This window comes from Haemaphysalis longicornis, unplaced genomic scaffold (assembly GCF_048455015.1).
Source record: "Haemaphysalis longicornis isolate Haplotype H1 unplaced genomic scaffold, Haemaphysalis longicornis Haplotype H1 scaffold_13, whole genome shotgun sequence".
Taxonomy (NCBI): domain Eukaryota; kingdom Metazoa; phylum Arthropoda; class Arachnida; order Ixodida; family Ixodidae; genus Haemaphysalis; species Haemaphysalis longicornis.
The window spans coordinates 54,319,844-54,342,938 of NW_027526233.1; the positions used below are offsets into that span (position 1 = coordinate 54,319,844).

The 23,095-nt window shown below is 51.1% G+C and overlaps 1 pseudogene; it reads left to right on the top strand.

The window, feature by feature from the left end:
• The first annotated feature begins 11,236 nt into the window (after positions 1-11,236).
• On the top strand, positions 11,237-16,035 carry LOC144163836 (uncharacterized; annotated as a pseudogene).
• The last annotated feature ends 7,060 nt before the right edge of the window (positions 16,036-23,095 follow it).

Here is a 23,095-nt window from a genome sequence, read left to right on the forward strand (position 1 = left end):
GAGCGGCGAGGAGTGAGATGAGTGAGATTACTTCCAGAAATGAATCACCCGTTTCTCTCGCATTCGTTTTTCTTGCTCACAAAGTTCCGTGCGCGTTACAATCGGAGATGCAAGTTTTTTTCGGTTTTTTTTGCCAAGAAAATCGGGTGCGCGTTAATGCATCCGCTTTTTTAATGCACTGAAACCCGCTTTTTAATGCACTGAAACATCAAAGCAGCGATTTCTAGCGCGGGTGCTGCTGCCCCCCACAAGCTTAGTGTAGCACACGACAGAGGCGCAAATGCCTAAGCCGACGTCAAACACTCAAATATCTCACCGCCAATAGCCCGGATGAGGTGGGGGGGGAGAGGGTCGAGACGAGGGGGCGGGGCCGTGTGGGGCCTGTGTTCTCGGTGTAGGCTGCAACGAGCCTGCAGGCCGCCGATTCTGGCCGCGCTTGTAGGCGTAGTAGGAGTCCTGCTCCGTCGGCGCGCCCGGGAGCCGATCAAGGAAATTGAGCCCGGCCTTTCGAGTGCGGAGTTGCGCGGGCCACGCGTCGCCTTCCGTTAGCGTTTCGGCGATGGGTGAGCTTCTGGGGAGTCCAAGGCGTAAGCGGATAGCGGCGGTGAGATCTCTCTCCACACTGGCCCAGTTAGTCTTGCTGGGAGTGATCAGCGACAGGGAATACCTTACGTGGGAGGAACCTGTGGCACCGTATGTGCGCAGGGTTCACTCTTGCGAACAATGCCTGCCCCTGGCAACTAGAGAACGGATGGCTCGTTGGAGGCAGTGGACGGTGGTTGTCAGTGTCAGCTAGGTGGTGGCGCGGGCGCGCTGATGGTGTTTGTTAGCGGCCGTGCACCAAATGGCGACATCATCCGCGTATATGCAAATGTGCACGGGAGTGTCGGCGACGTTGGGGAGGTCGGCGAGTAGCGAGGCGAGCGCGAGGTTAAACAGAAACGGCAAAAGTCCGCTCCCCTGGGGTACCTGTGGTTGTCGGACCGGGCGAGCTGGTGCACCAGGAGAGCCGCACGCGAAGTTGCCTGTTACGGAGGAACGCCTCGAAGTACGCGCGCATTTGGCCAGTAACAGAGAGTTTTAGCAGTCCGTACGTTCCGTTCGTTACGTTGTTACCGGGGTACCCCCAAGCAGCACAGGACTGTTCGGCCTTAAACAGGCCTGTGTACTTTGGCCGGTTATTTTCTGTCCGGCCGTTTTCCGGCAGCCATGTTCGGCCCATGTCCAAATGTGGGCCTTTTGGCCGTATACCGCCGTACTCCCATGGCTGTCCAACGGCCAGTGTCCGTCGGCCAGTCGACCGGCTTACGGCCATACGGCCAGATTCCAGCCGTAGGGCTCCGGCCATTCCAAAGCCACCCGTGTACGGCCGAAGTACGGCCGCCGGAGGACAGCCGAGATACGGTCGTCGGACTCCAGCCGGACTAAAGCTGCCGGAAATACGGCCGTGCTACGGTCATTGGAGTTCAGCGACAGTACGTTAACTGTACTGAGGCCGGTCACTGCATGTCGCGCAAGCAGATGACTCATTCGCGCAGTGCAGAAGCAGCACAAACCCAGCATTTTGGGTCCAATGCAGCCACATCAAAGTGAGCTCGCGCACAACCACCAGCCGTTAAGCTTTCAGCGCAGCCTTGCTTAATTACCAGCCTCAGTTGACAGCAAAATTCGTTTATTAAGCAGTGCTCACAAATTGTCGTTCCTTTAATTGCTGTGCCTCTTTTACTGCCGAACACAGAAAATATTCAGTTCTTTCTAGAGCTTGAATAGATGTATTGTCCAGGTCCTGATATCTTCTGTGGGGCGGCTTACCTGTAATAAACGGGGAAAGAGGAGGTGGAGGGGGGGGGGGGCGGAGGGCGCATACTTTAGTGGGTTGAATTTCAGAGAGATAAATTGCGCCGCTTTTAGCCAATTTATTTTAAGGCAATATTCCGGAACACTTTCATGCTATGACTACATAAACTATTTTATAACAGTTGCTTGACCAATTTTGATGTATATAAAACCGGTGTAAATGCCTTTACGAAGCGTTTTGGTTCTCAACAAAACACTCAGGAGCATTTAATATAACTCCTTCACAAAAAAATTCCCCGCATTTCCCCGAGGGGAAAAATGTGAAAGTGCGAATGCACGAGTTGAATTTGCGCGGTTCGGTAATGTTCGCGAAAGAGAGATCACACACACACACAACTACAAAGAAAGAAAGGTGCATTTATTCACAGACACCTATTTGTGTTGTCGTTGTACTTGATTGCTAGAGCGGATCTCAGCTTTGAAATTTCGTGTCAGTACTCCTTTAAGCGGGTGCATTAGCCCTTCTCACGCCCGATTCCTGGCCAATCCCCCACGTGGGTATGTGCCATGTCAGCGGCCAGGCAGCGCGCGCCCATCTCCCCCCGTTGCCAAGGAAGACGAGGAGATTCCTGGCCAATCCCCCACGTGGGTATGTGACATGTCAGCGGCCAGGCAGCGCGCGCCCATCTCCCCCCGTTGCCAAGGAAGACGAGGAGCGCGCGCACCCGCAGCTGTTGCTATGCGGACGGCGGCGGACGCTTCAGGCTCGCTTAAGAAGTGCATTCGCACTTAAAAAGTATGTCCATTTTTTGCCCATTTTTTTTTTGCAAAGACATTTTCTACTCGATCAACTTTTTGATGATCTTGCGCAGGGCTGATCCTACGAAGGAGCGAACAGGTACTTTCATTTTCAATCTATTTTAATGTTGTTTTCATGAGTTACGTCCAGACCCCTTAATAGTACAAAAGAACTTAATTTTCTTCTAATGTCATACTACGTTCCAAAAATTCTAGACGCGTTGCGAATGACGCCCTGCTTCAGGCGGCTGCAGTTGTGTCCCTCTGTGTTCAAGCAAGAAAAGGCGTAAAATTAGAGTTACATAATTTGTTTCAAACCAATAACATAGCAATGGTAGCATGCATATAGGTAACCTTGCATACTGCAACAAATAGGGCAATAAATATTTTATTGGTCAAGGTTGAATGCGTAGGGTTCTAAACCTATCGCAGGCCGACTTGCGCCTCTGGAAGTTTATTTATTTATTTTTATTTATGTATTTATTTATTTACTTATTTTTATTCATTTATTTATTCATTGTTTTATTTATTTATATATTTATTTGATGATTGCTTGCCTTTGCATGCATTACAGAAGGGAGATACATGACACTAAGCATTAAATATGAGACAAAATAACAAAATAATCCTACAAAGCGCGCTGAAAATCGTCAATATAAACAGTTAATGCAACCATACGTGGAAGATAATTACACTGCAGTATTGATGTAAAATAAAATAAATCGCGCAAGGCGTCACCTTTACAGGAAATTCAATAATTTGCTTTAAGCTAGCGGTCCCACTTTGCGATATGTAGAATGGCGCTTGGACATACTTATCCCATTCTACTCCAGTTTTCGAATGATAGATATTACGAAAAAAGTTCAACCTGTGGTTTCGTCTGTGATCTTCCACGTCCTGCCATTTCAGTTTACTTTTACTTTCTCTCATGCTAAGTTGAGCGTGCCAATTACCTAATACGAATCGCACTGACATATTCTGTATGTTTTCGAGCGTATCAACCAGCTCTTTGGTGTAGGGATCCACGAAAACACATGCGTATTGCAAGATTGAGCGGACATGAGTGAAATACGGTTGTTCTTTTCAGTTAGATGGAGGTTCACTGAAATTTTGCTTCAGAAAGCCAAAAACATATGCAGCCGTAACTTTTATGGTGTGAACCTGCCTATTTAACCTCTAACCACTCCCTAAATAAACTCCTAGGTATTTATATTCCTCGGCCGTTGTCAGAGCAGCATAATTTACGATATACCTATTCAATTGGAATGAAGGTTTTCTTGTAAAGGTGCCGTTAACACACTGTTTAACACCCAAAAACTTTTCTGAATCAGCACACCAGGATATTATTAAATTCGAATAAAGCTGCAGGGATAGGAAATTACGTTCATTCGCTATAGTCCGGTAAACTACACAGTACTTTTGAACAAAGCTATAGGGCCAATAGTAATAACAATGCAAAAACCGATTCATTCAGTTCATAGGATGAAATGTACTACGCAGAAGGTGATATGGAACACCATCTGTCACCCGGTTCCTTAAATTAGGGTGCACTGTCGGAAGATATGGGGAGTCGACTCCAGAGAGCCAACAAACCCCACCGAATCCACAGGGCACAGGTGACAAAGGGGGTGGCCGTCTGATGTGCGGCTTTCGCCGACCAGAGCGGCAAGAATGAGCAAGAGCCCTGAACGAAAAACAGCACAAAGACTTATATTTAGACAGGCAAGTTACAAACACAAGCCCGAGGTAACGGATCGATAATGACAGAGAACTTAGATATAATGACCGACAACTTAGATGGAATTCAAATACAAGAAACAGTCCAATTAGACAAACTGGTACAAACAGGAGCGCTAACAAATGAATATTACGAAGCGTAGCAGTTAACAAAAAAAGAAAACGAACAGTTCGATGGTTATGAGAGACAGAGTCCCAGCATATTCACCGACCGGGCCGGACGATGCACCGCTGTCGGAGGTGATTCGGCTACCTGGGAAGCGCGGCTTCGTTGTAGGCCAGGCCGTCCGGGACGATCACGTTGATTCGAGGCCCGGGAGTACGTTGGAGTCCTCCAGGTGCACAAACTGACAGGTGCCGTTGTCACATCACGACTGCCAAACGTAGCTGGTTTGCTTAGGCGCGGCTTCTCTTTTTATAACCGTGCCGGCGCGGAGATGGAGAGCACAACACACAACGCGCCCGCCGCCGTCAGCGAATAACTTCACTCTTCTCCCTTCTAGAATCATCGACGCTCTTTAGCACTGGCAAGGCCACGCGCACCTCCTCGAAAGTACTGGAAGCTTCGACGAAACCGGAGCGGCGGAGGTTTTATTTTTGTTGTTTTCTCGCCGGCGAGCCGGCGAGTGATCGTGTTACCGTCTCTTCGTTCGAGAAAGCTCCATATTGTCTCGGGGCGAATGGAACCGAACTGAATGAATCGAACGACTGCAAGAAGAATTAGGCGCTGTACAAATGAAATGAAAAATTTATAAGGTACTTTTAGACGTCGTACGCTCGAGTTTGTGACACCATCATTTGCTTTTTTGCAGTCCAAGAATATACAGTCAACCACTTTAAGCTTATCTATTCCAAGAGCCAAATCGTACGTGAACTCAACAATCTGCGTTGAGCAAGAAAATCCTGACAAAATCCATGTTTCCTAGGATGCTGGCGATTATGTTTAATAAAATGAGTCATATCCCAAGAGTAGCTGAGCTCACCTTCAAACATCGGAACTAAATTAACAGCTAGGCTTCGTCAGTGTCAAGGCTCTGTTGTTATCGCAAATTTAAAGTAATTTTTTTTTCTAAATAGGCAGTCGTAAAATCCCATCAAGTAACATAGTGCAGGGCATGAAGTTGATCCTACCAATACACGAGCGAGTCTCTTCTACGTTTATCACCAACAACACAGTGCAATATTTCTTGTCGCAGTTTAATTGTAAGCAGAATAACTTGCGCTTTTGCTCGCACTTGCCTTTCTTTAGTGGGGAGTCCTTGACATGGTGGCGGTTTACCTCCTGCGTGGTGGCCGCTTGCTCGGCGCCCTTGAAGGCCAGTTATTTTGGTGAACCATCTCCATCTCGGATCGGACATCCATGCCGGGTCGATATCTCCAATGCTCTGCATTTCTTGAGGGGGCGAATAGCCTCGAGCTGATGCGTCGACGAAGCCGGCGGCAGAGGCGTGGTAGCGGCGATCACTGGCGAGGCTTAGCTCACCCTTCGGTGTGGCACAGTCTTCTTGTGGCTATAAATGACATTTCGCTGGCCTAAAAGGTTCCCTGCTAACGTCCAGTGAGTCCTTGCACCTTGTCCGTTCACCGAGAGCACTCATTACTGTTTGACAAACGATTTTCGTTCATTTAAAACGTAGAAACACGGAGCGGATGAAAAACGCGTCCCCGTCGTTCGGCTCACTAACGGCTTTTTCTCCCCCCAGGAAAAAACCGGTCGGTCTCCTTTGTCTGTGCATGAATTCTCGGCGCCCAGGCGCGTGCCGTTGTTCGGCTGTATGGCGTTGGCCGAAAAAATGACGTATAACCAGATACCTTACGTAGGCCGGTCTCCTCTTGAACACCGGTTGCCAAATATTCTGTGGCCATTCGCTTGCCGTAATTCGGCCGAGGACAGCTAACCGAATGAAAAACGTATATTCTGGGGCCGTACGTCGGCCGGTATCCTTCATATCACTGGTTGCCGGATATTCTACCGCCGGACGGGCGATTCACCGTTGAAGCAACGAATGCACGGCAGCCGCGCTCCGGCCGGTCTCCTTTCGAACACCAACTGCCGCAAGAATACGCATATTCTGTGGCCGGTCGCTTGCCGTGCTTCGGACGATTACCGCTTCCCGAAGAAAAAACGGATGCCCTAAGGCCGTTCTTCGGCCATTCTCTTTCTCAACATCGGCAGCCGTAAGAGAACTGAATATCTGGCAGCCGGTTAGCTGCCGTTGTGCGTCCGGACACGGGCGGACGGAAAAATACCTAAGCGCTGGTTGCCGAATGTTGGCCGTTCAACGCATGATCAGTGGCTGCCAGAACCTGGATGCTGGCCGGACATGCCAGAAAGCGGCCATAGACGGGCCGGTCTTCGGGCACACTTTCTGTGCCGCCTGGGCCCGGGAGCGGTCGGCGCCTGCGCGCGCTGAAGGGCGAGGAGGCGCGCACATGGCGAAGGCAGGCCCGCGGAACTAATCCCCCTACCGTGACGAATGCCCAAGTGCCCAGATGGGTCCCGGTCAACACGCTAGCTACGTACGCGACGGAACAGACGGACTGCTAAAACTCTAATGTTGTTGCGGTCTATCGCAGCGTGTATTGTCGGGTGGGGGAGTCCGTCAAATGCTCTCCGGGTGTCAAGGAGCACGACTAAAATGACGGATTTGGTTTCTTTTGCATTTTTGAGTGATGAAACCAGATACGCTATGAAGTCCATGGTGCTGCGTTGGCGACGGAAATCTGTCTGTTGCTCTGGGTTGAAGTTGTATTTCCACGCATACCAATCTAGGCGTGCGAGCGCCATGGACTCCAGAATTTTTGAGGCAGCGATAGTGAGTGACATAGGGCGGAATGAGGAGAAGAGTTTTGGCGGCTTGTTTTCCTTTAGGATAGGGCTATGACTCGAAGGCCGAATTGTGCGGTGAGTTTTCGAGAGGTCCAGGTATGGTTGTAAAAATCAAGGAGGCGTGAGCGCAGCGTGTCATCGAGGTTTTAAATGGCGTGGTACGCGATTCCGTCGGAGCCCGGCGCGCTTTCGCGTTTTGAATAGCGCGCGCCTGCTCGGCCATTGTAAAGGGCGCGTTGAAGGCTGGCGTGACGTCATGGGCGTTCTCGAGGGGAGGAGGGGGAACTGCGCACGTGGCTTGGGAGCGGACGTGACGTCATCCGCTGCCGCCGGGGCTGCCTGGGAGTCGGTCTGCGCGTAGAAAGACTAGAACTCCTCGGCCAGCTCGGTCGCGCTTTTATACTGTCCGAGGGACAGGACGGAGATGGGGCTGGGATTGACAGTTGGGAGGGGAGAGGGCGCACAGCAGGCGGCATACTTTCCGCAGTCCCGCCGCCCCTTTTATATGCGACTGCATCTCATTCACTCGCCTTGTCCATGCAGCGTCAGCGTCGTTGCCGACCGCCCCTCCCCCATTCTTCTCACCGCGCGAGCTGCGCTATCCGCCGCTCACCCCTCTCCTCTCCGATAGCGAACACTCTATCGCGAGGGTCATTGGATTGGATTCGATTGGATTGGCTTGGCTTGAATTGGATTTGGATTGGATTGGATTAAAGTGGATTGTGTTGGATTGTGTTGGGAAAATCAACCTAACGGAAATAACAACGGAACCCCCTATGCGTCGCATCTACACAGGGGTTCCCGCGAGGGGAGGCGGGAGTTATTTTAAATGCGGAGCATTTCTTAGCCTCGCCTGGTCCTCCGTCGTTGATGGCGGCGCCGTCCACACGCTCACTCCGCATGCGCGTCGCGTCGAGGCGCAGGTGCGCGTCTCTCCCCCGTACCCTCCTCGCTCTCAACAAGAGGTGCGGCGGTGCGGGAAGAGCGCGTGTACCCTGTGCGCTCCGTCGCTCTCAACAACAGCTGCGGCGAAGCGGGGGGAGCACGTCTGTGCGCGCATGCGTCGTAGCTACCCGTGCACTGCATCGCGCTCAACAGTAACGGCGGCAGGGCGTGTACACGTGATAACGGCGTGGTTTGGTGCGTGGAAAGTTCGCGCGCTTGTGTACGGAAGTGTGCGCATGCGCGTCTCTCCCCCGTTCTCCTCTCCCTCGAACGCGGGTGGTGTGTATATAAGCGGCGAAGCGCGCGTTCGGAATTCAGTCAAGGGCGTCTTTGCTTGGCTTTCGCTTGACTTGACGCTTTGCTTGACTCGAGTAGATGCGATGGAAGCAATGTCTTCACCAGTTACGCAATCGCATGACCGCTCCTCAAAGACCCCTTGACAGTGCGCTTTAGCGACCACAAAGCAGTCATCCTCTCCGTCCAATACAACGATGGCACCAAGCAATAAAGACAGACTAACTTTACACTCCTTGCCTTCGCTTCTCCTTCATTCAATAAATAAGAATAATAAAGACGTAAAAACAATTAAGCATTCCCAAACCATACCCAATTACGCAACATTCACGCGATACCCCCACCCCTCTGCGACGCATTTACTCGAGTTCCCCCCGTGGGAAGATGCGGGCGGTTTTTTTTTAGTGCGCTCGCCGTTGGAGAGCTGGGAGGACATATTAGGAGTTATTTTTTAGTGCGCTCGCCGTTGGAGATGCCCTCCCAGCTCGCCAACGGTTTGACAAGAGATCGCATCGCGTTGGCTATGACCCACAGCCTTCACCTTCAAAAAACTGTTATCAGTGACTCAAAATCAGCCATCCCAAATTTCCTTTACACAAAAGATTCCCCCGCAACATTATCAGTCCCTTTCAAGGAACAGAATATTCGATCGTGCTCTTTCACTCTCGTCTGGGCTCTCGCCTATACCGGGCTACCTGGAAACTCAGCGGCCCACGAAGCTGATCGAGTTCGGTCTTCCGAGGGGTCGAGGGCGCCGCCACTGATAGTGAGATATTCACTCTCCGGGACAGGCTGCACACACACGGGGTCATCCTCGCCCATTACCGCTTGGAGCCTGCCATTTTAAATGCGAAGTATCTCAAGAACGGGGGCTAAGTCTCTCCCTTCTCAGTGGCTAAGGCGTTGCGCTGCTGAGCACGAGGTCGCGGGTTCGATTCCCGGCCGCGGCGGCCGCTTTTCTGATGGAGGCGAAAAGCAAAAGCGCCCGTGTGTACGAGATTTCGGCGCACGATAAAGATCCCCAGGTGCTCAAAATTAAACCGGAGCCCTCCACTACGGCGCGCCTCATCGCCTGCGTTGCGTCGGCGCGTTAAACCCTACAATCAATCAAGTCTCTCCCTTGTCGTTGTCGTTGCGCCGTCCACACCCCCACTGCTGATGCTCGGCTTGCTGAACGCCCGGTGTTGTGTTACCCTTCTATGCCTCCTGGAGCGACAGTGTTGTCGGTGTCTTCCTGGGCGTATACGAAACGAGCACGCTTCATGCGTCTTTCACGTTTCATTGTCGTCGGTAGCGGCGTGCGTCGGCGAGTCTCGGCGGGCCGTGATTACAAGCAGCCCACAACCATCTGAGTAAGGTGCATCGGCCTCATCTTCAGCAACTTTCAGGTTCATTCACTATAACAGCCCTCGACTTTATATTTCCCAAACCTTAAGGCAGTCATAATCAAAGCGGAACGCCAACCACAGCTCGACGTCACCTACGTTGAACATGATGATGGTAATGCTTAAATAAAGACAAACTCATACCACGTACAACATCTCTCTCTCTATCTCTCTTTAATGCCTCTTCACTCGAACACCCCCCTCCAATAAAATTATACCATCTTCCCGCAGGGGAACCAAGAGTAGTATGCGAAACAGCCATGGGGTCAACGCAATTTCCCATTTCGTAGTTCCGGTAAGTGAAACGTGCGGTAGTTAACATAAAAACCAAACGGGTTTGGTCATAGGGGCGCAGTGCGCCCCTATGCATCGTTTAGCCCATTGGGCCGCTGTTTATGGGGCATTTTGCGGCGTGTAAACGGTCTTGCCAGGAGTGTATTTGCGAGTTTATTGGCAGCATTTCTGCTCAGCTCCTGCCCAAAATTCTGACTCAAAACCCCTGTGTTGGGTTCGAAAACCTCCGCAACCACTTGAAGAATGTGCGGTTTCATCATTGCCTCTACATTGCACCCTGCTCGGCCAAGCGGCGGCGACCACGAGGCGGACATCAGAGCCGAACCACGCTGAACCTGGCATCACATGAAGTGTTTTCGCTCTGCGAGGAATTCGTGCGAGCAGCCGTGGACATACGATATCCCAACGGATCGCGCGGGGCTACGTGGTCGACAATGCCAGCGCACGCACGTGTGTGTTATGATGCCTTCGCAGGTGGTGTGATGGTGGCGTGATGTTTCACCACAATGGAAAAGCGCGCCACATTGCGGAGGATCCATTGCAGTGGAGGTGACCCTGTGAATTACGAAGAATGAGGCAAGGACCGTGCAAGACCGCAAGCGACGAATGATCGCCTTGAGAGAGGTGGTTGTGCATCGTATAATTGGCCGGAAGGAACACGGGCCGGACATTTCGTCTGCAGCCAATGGGAAGTTCACGAAAGGCAAAGTGCTGTTCTTTGATTGGACTGCAGGGAATCCTTTGTGTTTAGAAAGCCTATATAACCTCTTGTAAATACACTCTAAATAGAGGAGGAGACGCATTAAACACTCTCTTCTCTCAGATGTCGTGGCTGTCTGATCCTCAAGGTGCCAGCAGATAACGAGTTCGTCTTCATTCCCCATGTCAGCGGCATCCATCTGCCGCTCAACCAGCAAGGCGAACGTAAAGAAGAACATGGAAGAACTTGACTGGCGCAGTCGACAGGATCTGCATGGCTGAGCTGAGGACGGCAGCGGACAGCGACATTGGCCGAGACTGATGACAACCATCTCCACCTGACTACCGCAGCAACGGGCCAACGAAGCAAGGCTAGTCACCGATTTCCGAGGAGGACGAGTGCCCAGCAGGGCCACTTCAGGCGGGTACCTCTTGATTTTCTGTCGGGCGCAGAGCAATGACAAAGCATTACAACTTGCGAGACAGAGAAAAAGACAACTCGGAAATGAACGGGGACGGGGCAGGAAACTTGCAGGCGTTGGAGGCCACCGGCAGCGGCGCGGGGGGTCAGAGTAGTGGCACGTCGGATACGGCGTCGGGACAGCAGCTTGAGCTGCTTCAGCTGCAATTGAAAATTGCTGAGGCGGAAAAAGAGAAGCAGCGCTTGATGTTAGAAAGCCAGCGGCTGAGAGCCCGTAATGGGGCTGAGTCCAACGAGGACGGTGACAGCGTAGCGCTTGGCGGAAGGCCAGAGGAAGACAGACGGCTGAAATTTGCCAGCCTGCTAAAAGGTGTAGTGGCGCCTAAGCCGAACCAAGAGGCACTAGTGCCAATGTGGTTTGAGGACGTCGAGGCAACACTCTATTGGTATGACGTTCCGAGCGAGTGGTGGGCTGGGCTTGTTTTGCCACAGCTGAGCGAAAGGGCACGTGGACTGCTGTGCAGGCTGACAGCTGAGGAAAGAAAAAATTTCTCTAAGCTTAAGTCTAGCATCCTGGACGGTCTCAGGCTTTCGGCAGCGGAGTACAAAAAGGTTGTTTTCCGAGTCTAAAAGAAGAGAAAAGGAGTCCTGGGATCAGTTCGCTGTGCGCCTGGAAAACTATTTTGACTATTATGTCGAGAGTTCAAAGGCAAGCACATTCAAAGAACTCAAGAGCTAGTTGTCGCGGATCGCTTAAAACAATGTTTGAGCCCTGAGGCGAAGGCGCATGTTGTTCGTAATGAAGAGGATGCGTTTTTGTCGCCCAGTGCCGTGGCAAAGCTGGCAGAGAGATTTGAGGAGAGCGAAAGGTCCAGGCCTGCGCAAAGGAAGGCAAGTGTCGAGGAAGGGCAAAAGAAACCTAAAACGCTTGCAGACGGTCCCACGGACGCGAGATGGAAGAAACGTTGTTTTGAATGCAAGAGCACTGATCACTTTGCCAGGGATTGTCCCCAAAGGGGCTTTGTTGCAAAGCAGGGCACTAGGTCAGCAGCGCGTCCAGAAAACAGACCGGTGGTCGCGAGAGTGATGGGGCCTGCATTCGAGTCTACTGTGGGAACGACAGACAGGGTTGGGCAAGATACGCAGCCGAAGCAGCACGGGTTGGCAACGGTTACGTCTAAGAGCTCGGGGCAACCATTTACGCGGTAGTAGACTCAGGAGCTGAAGTGAGCGTTATCAGAAAGTCTGTTTTACCTAACTACGACCCTACAGGCTCGCAGATAAAGCTGACAGAAGCGTTCGGGCAACAAGTAATAGCGGAGTTGACCTATGTCCCGCTGACAGCGTCCGAAGGAAGTCCGTACGTAGGATCCGAAGCGGGTCAGGCGGCCGTGCTTTGTGCACTCACGGACAAGCTACTCGAGGGGACCGATGCACTCATCACGCCCAACGATTACGCACAACCTCTCGAGGAAAGAGCGTTTCCAAACGGGGTGCCAGATGAGCGGCCAACAGCCAAAGAAACCGGAGCCGCAGCTGAGGAGGCAGGCGAGACATGCGAGGAGCAACCGGCGACTACATGTGTTCTAATAACCGAGGGCAGCAGCGAGGCCCCTGAGCCGGTTAAAAGCAAACGAGAGGAGTTCCGCGAGGCTCAAATGGCAGACCCGGCATTGCGGGATGCTTGGGCGCAGGCAAAGGCCGGAACGCATGGCATGCTCGTTCAGGACGAGTTATTGTATCACCAGGAGTCCGTCGCGGGTCGCGCGTGCAAACAGCTGGTGCTACCGTCGCACAGGCACACAGAAGTGCTAAAAATGGCTCACGATTCCCCATGGGCGGGACATTTAGGCGAGCGCAAAACGCTTCAGCGGGTTAAAAGCTCATTCTACTGGCCGCGGGTGTCTCAGGATGTAAAGGAGTACTGTAGATCGTGTCACGAATGCCAGGTGAAATCTCCCGCGAGGCAGAAGGATAGGGTTCCGATAACGCCCTTGGCCAGGCCCAGTGCGCCGTTTCAGACGGTAAATATGGACTGCATCGGCCCCCTGGACCCTCCTTCTGCTAGGGGTCATCGCTATGCCCTTTGCGTGGTAGATTTGCACACCAGATGGCCGGAAGTAGTGTGCCTTAGATCACTAACGGCAAAAGCTACTTGTGACGCGTTACTGCAGATATTTTCTCGGCATAGAGTACCGGAGACAATTTGCTCGGATCAGGGCACCAACTTTACGTCGAGGCTAACGCAAGAGATGTTGCAGAGGTTGGGAGCCACACCCAGGTTTTCCACACCCGATCATCCTCAAAGCAACGGGCTGGTGGAACGCTGGAACGCCACGTTCAAAAGGATGCTTTTCCACATAGTCAGCGAACATGGACGCGAGTGGGATAGGATGATTCCTTTCTTGCTATGGGCCTATCGTGAGGTTCCGCACGCCACTACAGGGCGGTCACCGTTCGAGCTAATGTATGGACGGGTGCCGCATGGACCTCTCTCCATTCTCGAAAAGGCTTGGTCCGGAGACTGGGTTGTACCCGAATCACTGGGTATACCAGCAGCAGAATACCTTTCTAGGCTTAGAAATAGCTTGAAAGAAGCTAGCGAGATAGCCGCTCGACAGAGCGAGGCCACTCAGAGGGAGTACGTGGGACGCTATAACTTGAGGGCCACGGACAAACAGTTTGTTGCAAGGGACCAAGTACTATGGCTCGAGAAGGACGGAGAAGGCAAGCTAATGGCAAAGTGGAAGGGACGGGTCACTGTTATCGAGAAACTGCGACCGTACAGCTACATGATCGAGCTCGAGGATGGATCGCGCAGAGCTGTTCACGCTAACAAGCTTCGTTCCTACCACACCCGAGTAATCGCAGTAGGAGTACTATTTGAGGGCGACCAAGAATTTGGAGACGTTCCGGTCATACCGTCTAGGACACAGGTGCAGGCAACGCTACATCCAGATGACATCGCGCATTTGGAGTGTGTTCAGCAAAAGCAGCTGCGAGACTTAATCACGAGGCATTCGAGGGTGTTCGCAAACAAACTAAGAACCTGCAGAGTGGGTGTCCACCGGATCAAAATCAAAGCAGGGGAGCAACCGCGGCGCGCATATCCTTACAGGGTACCGATGGCGTTAGTGCACGAAGTGGAAAGGCAGGTGGATGAACTCCGGGATTGGGGGTTAATATACCCTGTCGAAAGTCCGCACGCGTCGTATCCACTAGTTTGTGTATCAAAGAAGGACGGCGGCATTCGCACCTGCTGCGATTACAGGAAGCTCAACGAAATAACAGAGGCAGACGCATTTCCCATGAGCGTGCCGACAGATCTCTTATGCCAGGTAGCGAACGCAAAGTACATAACGCTGCTAGACATGTTCAGGGGCTACTGGCAAATACCCCTGGATGAGGACGCGCAGTTGTGCACTGCATTTACCGCTCCGTCGGGCCAGTACGCATGGAAAGTGATGCCCTTCGGCCTGAAGAATGCTGCCAGCACATATCAGAGAGGCATCAATGGTATACTAGCGCCGCATAGGCAGTACGCTTGCGCATACATTGATGATGTAGCAATCTACTCAGAGAGCTGGGAGGAGCACCTCGAACACTTGGACAAAGTGCTTTCATCGCTGGACAAGGCAGGGCTGAAGCTTAACGTAAGCAAATGCCGCTTTGCACAACAAGAAGTCAAATTCTTGGGTCATATTGTGGGTTCAGGCCGGCACGGGACTGATCCAGAGAAGGTCCGAGCGATTAAGGAGATTCCAGCTCCCGAAACGAAGCGGCAACTTCGTAGTTTCCTAGGTTTGGCAAATTACTATAGAGACTACGTGCCTGAGTACTCCAAAGTCGTTTTGCCCCTAACCAACTTGACTGGCCGACGTATTCCGCAGAAATTACCTTGGGATACACAGGCGCAGGAAGCTTTTGACCAGGTCAAAGATTGCCTAGTGCAGGCGTCCGCGCTGCAAGCCCCAGATCCGGGGAAAGAATTTATCCTCGCCACGGACGCATCCGATTACGCAATTGGTGCGTGCCTAGCACAGCAGGATAACGAAGGCAAAGAGTGCCCTATCGCTTTTTTAAGCAAAAAGCTTAGCCCGGCGCAGACTCGATGAGCCACAATCGAGAAGGAAGCTTATGCGATCATTTGGGCTCTGTCGAAGTTGGAGGCATGGCTTTTTGGGGCCAGAGTCAGGGTGATCACTGATCACAACCCGCTCAAATTCCTAACCTTGACCACACCGCAGAGCGCAAGGCTGACACGCTGGGCGTTGGCGCTACAGAAGTATAACCTGGTAGTCGAGCACAAAAAGGGGCTTCTAAACGCTAATGCCGACGCCATGTCGCGGTTGGTGACTTCCAACGATGACGCATAAACGGAAAGCAAGGCAAAGGGCGCATGTATGCTTTGTCATTGCATGCGCGAGGCAGGGTCAATGGGGTGCAAGCCGTGAACAGTGCCTCACGTGACAAGCCGAGGGCTATTTGTGAACCCGTGGTTGTATGTGGTGTGTGTGTGTTGCATGCCTAAAATGCAGTGCAACACAGTTGGAGGGGAGGTGTTGGGTTCGAAAACCTCCGCAACCACTTGAAGAATGTGCGGTTTCATCATTGCCTCTACATTGCACCCTGCTCGGCCAAGCGGCGGCGACCACGAGGCGGACATCAGAGCCGAACCACGCTGAACCTGGCATCACATGAAGTGTTTTCGCTCTGCGAGGAATTCGTGCGAGCGGCCGTGGACATACGATATCCCAACGGATCGCGCGGGGCTACGTGGCCGACAATGCCAGCGCACGCACGTGTGTGTTATGATGCCTTCGCAGGTGGTGTGATGGTGGCGTGATGTTTCACCACAATGGAAAAGCGCGCCACATTGCGGAGGATCATTGCAGTGGAGGTGACCCTGTGAATTACGAAGAATGAGGCAAGGACCGTGCAAGACCGCAAGCGACGAATGATCGCCTTGAGAGAGGCGGTTGTGCATCGTATAATTGGCCGGAAGGAACACGGGCCGGACATTTCGTCTGCAGCCAATGGGAAGTTCACGAAAGGGAAAGTGCTGTTCTTTGATTGGACTGCAGGGAATCCTTTGTGTTTAGAAAGCCTATATAACCTCTTGTAAATACACTCTAAATAGAGGAAGAGACGCATTAAACACTCTCTTCTCTCAGATGTCGTGGCTGTCTGATCCTCAAGGTGCCAGCAGATAACGAGTTCGTCTTCATTCCCCATGTCAGCGGCATCCATCGGCCGCTCAACCAGCAAGGCGAACGTAAAGAAGAAAATGGAAGAACTTGACTCCCTGTAATGGATATTTCCTTCACTGAACAGGCGACAACTCGACACCTTCGAGGCATAGGCCTCCGCCTTTGCAGGCCGAGCCCCCCGATCTTCGTTAATTCATTAGGCGACCCCACAGCTGCTCCCTCGTGCTTTCCGCTTACCGAAAATGAACATATAACTGTAATATACGTCTTATGCCATGAGTCATACAATCGCATTTAGAAAAAGAGGAGCCTATCGTTGTTGGCTGATTCTAGAGCGAACCGTCGAGTACCCCTCGTACGGTACCAAATGTGCAGTCCTGCATTAACACGAAATGTAAATTGGCGGATTTAATATAATTGATTGCTACAAAACGTGGATAAAGATAGCTAGTCGAACGTAATTTAGAAAACAAAATACACAAAGTAGAAAAGTAACAAATATAGAAGGGATTTTAACAAATTCAAAAATATGAATGGTATACAGCTTCTCCACAAAACATACAAAAATAAAGCAGCAGCGAAAATAATGACAAGAACGTGAATAAAACAATCGCGCGAACAGTCGAACCTTCCAACGCCCTGCATTTGCACAGAAATGCATAATAGCGCGAATACAGATAATTAATCGAACAGAATCTTAAAAAAATAAAACACCTAGAAAGAAATTTGAGTTCTATACATCTCCCGCGCCAAGCGAAGAAAATAATAAAAAGCTCTGACAAAAATTAACGACGGAAACGAGAATAAAAAAAATCATCCAAACTGACCGATGTGTAACGCCCAATGTGTAAAATATTTAATTGGCAGATTTAACATGTGTAATTAATCTTTATAATAGTGTGGAGACGATTGGTCGTACGGTATCTTAAAAGAACCAGAAGCATAAAATAAATTATAAACGCTAGCTTACAAAAAAAAAGCGCATTCATACACATCCTCCAAAATAGGAAGACTAAAACAGACTGTGGCGTTTAACGCGCCGACGCAACGCAGGCGATGAGGCGCGCCGTAGGTTAAGGCTCCGGATTAATTTTGAACACCCGGGGATCTTTAACGTGCGCCGAAATCTCGTACACACGGGTGTTTTTGCATTTCGCCCCCATCAGAAAAGCACCCGCCGCGGCCGGGAACCGAACCCGCGACCTCGTGCTCAGCAGCGCAATGCGTTAGCCACTGAGCCACCGCGGCGGGTGGAAGACTAAAATAAAAAAGCGCTGAAAAGCACTACGGAAACACGTACAAAAATATTGTGAAAACGACGAACCGTACGTGTAAACCCCTGCCTTTACATAGAAGTGCATAATTGGCACGATAAGATTTTTACTATCTTCAATATAGCGTAAATGAACGGAACTTGACGACAGAAAGGAGAACAAAAATAAAAAATAACAAATTTTAACAGTGATCTTACAAAATAAAAAAATGGGGGATATAGCACATGTAATCGTTGAATATATATGAAACCGCCAGTCTAGCTGAGCCATCTGCGCGCACTGGTATACAAGCAAAAAGCATTCTCGATTGCAAACACAGACAAATAATAAGTCGCACATCCCTCGATAATTATGCAGCTTTATGTGCTGCGGTGTATCGCGTAGTTTTAAAGCAAAGCTTTCTACCTCTACCCCCCAAGGGTTCTTTCGCGACCGTTGATGCCACCAGAAAACTCCCACGAACAAATAAAAGAATCCACCGGCACCGCCAGGAATCGAACCCGGAACTTCCGCTATAACAAAGCGAGAGCCCGTTGTCTTACCGATCTAGCTACGAGCTCACGCGGAAGCGGGAAAGAAAGGAGGTGCACTCACCAAGCACACCAACGGGTTTACCTTCTGCATTCTCGGTGAATACAACGTGATAGCTTCACGCGACATCTTGCGCTGCTGCACGCTCCACCCACGGCCAATCTAGCGGCCCTGTACGCGGATCGCGCATGTTCTAGGAGTTACAAAAGTTAATGGAAGCTCGCTCCAACGCATGGCATCTCTCTTCTAGCACGCCAATGTGCTAAAGCCGGTGGACTCCACTGTTCACTTAAAAAAATCACAGCTCCTTGTCGTACGCCCTCGCGCCAAACGATACACCAAGTAACACATTAGCATACCCTTTGACGGCCATGCCATCACTCCAAGCCCCAGCATCAATATCCTGGACTGACATCTCCAGGCCAACACCAAGCGCGGCGTATCCTTGCAGCGCCTCAAACACAGCATCAATCAAATCGTGCACATTAGCAGGCGAGTTGCCACCAAGAAGCGAGGCCTCAAGGAATCCGATACCTTCCGAATAAATTCAAGTTTTTGCCCTCTCGAGAATCACTTACGTCAACCCTTCTCTTATTCTCGGCGAGGAGGACGTAAAGATTCTTTATTTTTTTATTGGAAAGGCGGTTGAGCAGGCCAATCGTCTTCTCATAAGTGCGTCCACAGAGAGCCTGCTTAGCACGGGGCTCCACAATACAGTGGAAGAGCTGATACAGGGCCATCTTTCTAACCAGAAGTTACGACTGAGGATAACGTCGTCGGGTCGCCGCATCCTTCACCAGATTGGCCGGGCAGCACAGAGTGTCACAACGCTTGATGTAGCCCCAGAATCTTGGCGACAAGAACTAATGATGCTCCCTTTGCTTAGAAATATGAACCCCTCACACGACGACACGACAAGGGTCTCCGACCAGCACGGGCTCACACGATCAACACCACCCTCGGTAGGGATCATGCAGTTATCTATACAGACGCCTCCCAACATCGAGAGCAGCGGTACGCCATCATCGTGGCGAACTCCATAACTAACTTCCTTCACTTTTCCCTGACCTTTGCAGAGAACAACAAACTACCCTACGGCTTATACAATCCAGATTCTTCCCACACCCGACGCGTCTTCACTTAATGCCCAAGAATCGCTACAACACTGAATGTAAATTTTTCTCTGAAGTAGAAACACTCCGCCACATATTCCGGGTGTGCGACTTTAGCACTCTCCTCTCTTTCCATCAACTACTGAACAACAGGAATGGGAGATGCTGCTGTCCAGCCCGTCTCTGCCTATCCTGCTTCAGCTGGTGGATAGAGCACAGGCAGCGTGGACTGAATATGGGAGGAACCACTACCCTGGGCCGCACTCTGGGCCGTTCAGAAATCCGAATAGAAGTATTACCTTCCCCTCGTCCACCGTCTCTGCATCTGATCTCGCCGCCTGCGTCCATGACGGCAGAGACGGAGAAGTGAGATCGTCTAACACCGGGTTTGAGCTTTATTAAAAAAGAGTTTTCACTGATGTGCTACACGAACAGAAGTCAACCAACCACCGTTCATGCATCATGGAATAATTTGACCTTACCAGGAATATCTGTTTGAAGAAATAGAGGGTGTGGGTAAGTGCATTTCACTTCTTTCTGGTTTGACTATTTGTAGAGCGATGCGCGTGCAGCTAAGTGACGTCGAATGGGTAATCATTTTGGGTGCCGTTTAAGCTTTGCTTTCCAACTACATTCACAGGGTGGATTGGCGCTATTTTTCACAGACCGTTATTAGTTTTTCCTAACTACCGCGCGATGGCACTCTATCAGTTCATAATGCGCTTACGAAAACCTCGCAAATACTTATTGGCACTGAAATGCAACGGACGGCGGTGTCTGAATGTATCACGGTTGGTTTGTGTCCGAATTTTACGCTTACGATTTTCTAAGCTTGCCTTAAAAAGCCGCGGCAACAAATCTTTCGTAACATACATACTATAAGAAACGATCTTTATATTGCATTTCCCCGCACGGGGCACCTTGAGTAATCTTGGTGACGGTGAGTGGCGACACCGCGTACCCCGAGCCCCCCATACTTAAGCTGTCACCTACCGTGGCTAGAAGTTGAAAGGTGAAGGGTTAGAAGCCGTGAACAGTGGCCGTGGGAGCCTTGGTCAAGCTCCGGCCGATGAGCTCCCTGCCTGTCTACCAGGCAGGGAGCTCCGGCACCTTTTTGACTCCAGGGTAAGGTCAAAGGAGAAAGTAACCCCGTCTCCCTGCTTTTATACTATGCCATATGGTATCTTCAAAACCACCCCAACCATGATCGGCCCCCTAAAAGGGGCCGCACCGAAGTATCTTTTCCTTCTTTGTCTTCTATCTCGCTCCCAAAGCCAGATAACTACCCTCGTTTTTTGATCATTGAATCTGTGGACCAATCGAAGCCGGTTTCATCTCAATCTGTATTTCTTGTTTCTAAATACCTTGAAGGTATCATCGGCAAAACATATGACGCCAAAAAGCTCAGAACTGGTGAAGTGCTAGTTGAAGTTAAAATTCAGCAGCATTCCACAATCCTCCTGAAACAAACCCGCATGGCAGATCTGGAGATACGGGTCACACCTCACCGCAGCCTCAACAGTTGTCAAGGTGTGATATCTGAGGCAGATCTCCTAACCGAGACAGAGACTGATCTGCTCGAAGGCCTAAAAGACCAAGGCGTGACAGCAGTAAGGCTCATCGTCATCAGAAGAGACAACAAAGAAAAAGCCACCAAACATCTGATCCTTACTTTCTACCGCTGCACACTGCCCGAGCATATCAACGCAGGTTTCATCCGTTGTTCTGTCCGGCCGTACATCCCGAAACCGTGGCGCTGTTTTAAGTGCCAGAGGTTCGGGCACAGTAGCAACTCCTGTCGAGGCAGAACAACATGTGCCAAATGCGCCCAGCACGGTCATCTCTCCGACAAATGCACTGCAACCAACTTCACCTGCCCGAATTGCCAGGGTCCACACGCAGCATACTATAGCGCTTGTGAAAAGTTTCATCTTGAAAAAAAAATCATTAACCTTACGATAACCGAAAACATCACCTTCCCAGAGGCGCGAAAGAGGTTCGCCTCCTTCTCTCTGGGCAGGTACGCCGACGCAGCTCGCCGGGGGGCGGAGCGGCGTTTGCTTTCGGCGGGGACCCAGTACCGCGAGACGGACTTGGTCCCGCCCCCCCCCCCCCCCTGGGTTGCCTATGGCAGCCCAACCCGCTTCCGCACCGCTCGCTCACCCAGCAGTGGCTGTGGTGGCAACAACGTCTGTTGGGGATGCCGATGCATCCACTGCTTCCTCTCCACCGGCCGAAAGCACACGCAAGGGCGCGGAGATGGAGACGGAGGCAGTCGCAGCGACCCCCGCCCCCACCTCACTGCCTGTGCCACCTGTGGTGCTCCCCACGCCTTCGGCCCTGGCAGCGCAGGCAAACAACACCCGAAAGGGTACCACGTCAAGGGGGCCCAGTCCGCTGGGCACCCCCTTGCCTTCAGATGACGACATGGACGTCGAGCCCTTCTGGCGTTCATCGCAACGGAAGGAACGGGCTGCGACGTCCAGGTAAGTAGAGAAGGCAAAAAAGCCCCTCCCAAGAGTGCAAGCCCCGAAAGACCCTACATAAATAATCACACTCCAGTAGCTCTAACACATCATAATGGGAAGAGAAAACATAGTTCAATAGAACTGCAGAGGCCTTCTGAATAATCTTGACGACGTGCATGAGATTCTGCATGCCAACCAGCCAAGTTTAATGTGTGTCCAGGAAACACATCTTAATTCCAAACACACAAATTTCTTGAATAGTTACCTGGTATACAGGAAAGACAGGGATGGCTGCACACACTCTTCTGGCGGTGTGGCCATAATTGCCCGCAATTCTATAGCATGCCACCCTGTCACCTTGAACACCGTCTTTGAGGCTGTAGCCATCCGCACAATATTATTTAATAGGTTGATAACGGTATGCTCCATCTACATCTCCCCTGACCTTGCACTTCTGAGCTCTGACATTGAGGTGCTGGTCGACCAGCTTCCTTAACCATACATCCTAACAGGCGACTTTGGGGCTCTTATCGCACGGATACCCGAGGTCGCCTGATAGAGAAGTTTTTAACATCCTATGGAGCATGCCTTTTCAATAAGAAACAGCCTACACACCATAACATAGGACACAAAACATACTCAAATCTTGACTTGGCTATTGGTTCGGCAATTCTCTTTCCATGTCTTGAGTGGGGTGTGGGCGCTGACCCATATGGCATTGACCACTTCCCCACCTCCCTAACATATATAGGTAAAGTCCCATGCAGTCCATCTTCCCACAACAGGTTCAACGAAGCAAGAGCTAACTGGAATACATTTACTGAGACATCCAAACTACACCAAACATTCATAGGACACCTACACGTTGAAAAAGCTACCCAACTGCTCACGGCGCACATCCTCGACGCCGCCGAAAAGTCCATTCCCCACGCCTCTGGTACCCCGCGCAACCAGAGGAGGCCCTGGTGGAATGAGGACTGTAGGCGGGCGCCAGAGGCCCAGAACAAGGCGTGAGGTATCCTCCGTCGGTACCCCACGTCGGGTAACCTTATTTTGTTCAAACGGGCCAAGGCGTTAGGAAAACGTGTGCGCCGTGAGGCAAAACGAGAGAGTTGGCACACCTTCCTCACTTCCATCAACTCATACACTGACACACACAAAGTCTGGACACGAATACGAAAACTAAAAGGACAACAGACACACACCCTGCCCCTGGTTAGTACAACAGGGGACACACTGGAAGACCAGGCTAACACACTTGCACAACACTTCGAACACGTGTCCAGTTCGGCACACTACA